This window comes from Rhamphochromis longiceps, linkage group LG7 (genome assembly GCF_057381845.1).
Source record: "Rhamphochromis longiceps isolate RC_006_pf linkage group LG7, R_longiceps_female_GT1.1, whole genome shotgun sequence".
In the NCBI taxonomy this organism is placed as follows: Eukaryota; Metazoa; Chordata; class Actinopteri; order Cichliformes; family Cichlidae; genus Rhamphochromis; species Rhamphochromis longiceps.
In genome coordinates, this window is record NC_140563.1 from 20,344,710 (window position 1) to 20,347,915 (window position 3,206).

The following is a 3,206-nucleotide window of genomic DNA, read 5'->3' on the forward strand; positions in this document are numbered from 1 at the left end:
CTGGCCTAAAAGGACAGAAACATATAGATTGTAAAAGTGTAGTTGGAGACCATGGATATTAACTTGATCTATGTGGTAAAATCAATATAATGTAGGTCATAGTAAGTAGACAGGTAAATATTAATATATTTTTTCATGCACACACAGACACACAGAAGTATAACAGATGCTTAGTTCATGAAAAACCCGATTTATTTAACCTCACCTTGATAGAATAAATGAGAGCTGCAAGCCCAAGACAACAGGGGTTTGAGTAGAAAAAGCAGAGGAGGGACCAGATAATATGGTCTTTTGGTGGCTCAGTGCTGATGATCACAGTGGTGTGCTGAACCATTGATTGTTGATCCCCATTCCCATCATACATGCTGTCCTGAAATGGAAGGTAACGTGGAGGATTCGTTGTTGTCATTGTTGTGAGCTCAACTGCAGTTTGGAGAGAATAAAGGTGTTCAAAAGAGTTATTGTTGTTGATGATTTCTTTTTTGGGACAGCAGTGGAGTTACAGTGATATTAATATAATATAATATAATATAATATGAGAAAGTGCTTTGGGATAGAACACACACTGGCAACTAATGCAAATATGTCTTTGAGGAGATTCTGCTCTCACAGTCGGTGACTCGACTGTGAGAGCAGAATCTCATTTCATAAGCCTGCTTAGACATACTGGTAATATGTCTCTCCAGCTTTTTACAGGAAGCAGTTGAACAGGTTTGGACTTGCTGGATGAGTATACTGCATGCCAGTAGGGTTGAGCACACTCCCCACCCCCAACTTTACCACTACAGCACCACAACCACAAAATTCAAATTCAGGAGTCTAGCGCTCCATCTAAACAAAGGGCTCTTATACAGATACAGAGGTGTCCTCCTACCATAAATCAGTAAGAGAAGATATAACCTCTTTCATGACCTTAAGGTGTGTGTGTATGCCAGAGTGCTCTGGAAGGCACACAGAGTCTCCACAGACTACTACGGATCAAACCATTATTATGCAATCGATTATAAAACTCAAAGCATATATGAGTAAATATCTCTAAGCATAAATGACAATCAACAATATAAACCTTACACTCACTTTCACGTATCAGTCAGTGTAAGTCCACTCAGTCTTTATGTGCAATCTGGATTCGAGTGGAGTTAACAGCCAAAGGAGACTCAGCAGCGGAAATGTGGGTGGGAAACAAAGTTTTGCATTTGCATTCAATGCAAATTATCTGGTGAGTATGCTGTGACACAACCTTTGTGTTAGTGTCTTAACAACATACATACATAATAAATATGTAGATACACACACACACACACACACACACACACATCGTTCAAGACCCCAGTTCAGACCGCAGCCTGTGCAAAGACGCCCCTGAGACAACCTAGAATCTAGACAATGTAAAAACAGTTTGACGAAAGACAGTTTAAGAAAAAGTAAGATAACACCACTACACACACACAAAGAAATACATTTTAAATTGTTTTCTTACTTTGAAGTTCATTCTGCTTCTCCTCAAACTCTACTAAAACAGACTCACCTTTACTTTCACTTGTCGATGGGGGCTCAGCAGTGGCACTGCATGTGGGTGTTTTTAACAAAATAACAGCTATCACTTCAGGCAGCCTGTAACGCCCACATTAAAAAAAAAAAAAAAAAAACAGGTTAGATATATGCGGGCCTTCCTGTAAGCCAGTCACTATGCTTGTTCCAGACAGGTATGTATTGGCATCATTACAGATTATCTTAGGGGTATGAAGGAGCGTAAAAAGAGGAGCATGCCCAAATGTTTTTTTGATTGATATATATATATATATAATGTATACATACATATACATGTGTGTGTGAAATAAACTGCAATAGAGCAAAATATGGGTGTGTGTGGTTGGAGGATGTGTTTGTGCGTGTGCCCACGGGGGGGGGGGCATGAACATTTTTCTTGTAAAACAAAGGGGGGCCCAGCAAAAAAACCACTGTGGGAGCCACTGTGTTAAACAAATATGTAAGAGTCCTTTCTTCCATTTGCACAACATCTCTAAAGTTAGAAATATCCTGTCTCAGAGTGACGCTGCAAAACTAGTTCATGCATTTATTACTTCCAGGCTGGACTACTGCAATTCATTATTATCAGGATGTCCAAAAAACTCCCTGAAAAGCCTTCAGCTAATCCAAAATGCTGCAGCAGACTAGAAGGAGAGAGCATATTTCTCCTGTTTTGGCTTCCCTTCATTGGCTTCCTGTTAAATCCAGAATTGAATTCAAAATCCTGCTCCTCACATACAAGGTCTTAAATAATCAGGCCCCATCTTATCTTAATGACCTTGTAGTACCATATCACCCTATTAGAGCACTTCGCTCTCGCTCTGCAGGCCTACTTGTTGTTCCTAGAGTTTTTAAAAGTAGAATAGGAGGGAGAGCCTTCAGTTTTCAGGCCCCTCTTCTGTGGAACCAGCTTCCAGTTTGGATTCGGGAGACAGACACTATCTCTACTTTCAAGATTAGGCTTAAAACTTTCCTTTTTGCTAAAGCATATAGTCAGGGCTGGACCAGGTGACCCTGAATCCTCCCTTAGTTATGTTGCAATAGACGTAGGCTGCCGGGGATTCCCATGATGCATTGAGTTTTTCCTTTCCAGTCACCTTTCGCACTCACTATGTGTTAATAGACCTCTCTGCATTGAATCATATCTGTTATTAATCTCTGTCTCTCTTCCACAGCATGTCTTTTATCCTGTCTTCCTTCTCTCACCCCAACCGGTCGCAGCAGATGGCCGCCCCTCCCTGAGCCTGGTTCTGCCGGAGGTTTCTTCCTGTTAAAAGGGAGTTTTTCCTTCCCACTGTCGCCAAAGTGCTTGCTCATAGGGGGTCATATGATTGTTGGGTTTTTCTCTGTATCTATGAAGCACCTTGAGGCGACTTTTGTTGTGATTTGGCGCTATATAAATAAAATTGAATTGAATTGATTTTTGTGTTTGGCAACGTTCTCCACCTCAGCACTAGCTTCACAGCTCCAACTGACATCTGCAGAGTATTTAGAGCATGAGGTTTGTGGCATTTGTAACAATGGAAACTGAACATGAGAAGGGTTCTGGGTTGGTTCCAGTTTGCATGCTTTTCTAAGGAAGCTCTGGTGCATTCATGCACATTCCAGGTGTACTGTGCGCAGTAAAAATGACTCAACATCAAAATACCTGCCAAGTTAAACCTGCGAAAGCCTCA

General features: G+C 41.0%; 1 long non-coding RNA gene across 1 annotated transcript; it reads right to left on the minus strand.

Moving 5' to 3' along the window:
* Positions 1-284: 284 nt before the first annotated feature.
* LOC146665236 (uncharacterized) lies at positions 285-1,575 on the minus strand. Its single transcript, XR_014912584.1, has 3 exons — positions 1,529-1,575; positions 1,078-1,228; positions 285-423 (listed from the first exon to the last, which is right to left on the minus strand). It is a non-coding gene; the product is annotated as an uncharacterized LOC146665236 (long non-coding RNA).
* Positions 1,576-3,206: the final 1,631 nt, after the last annotated feature.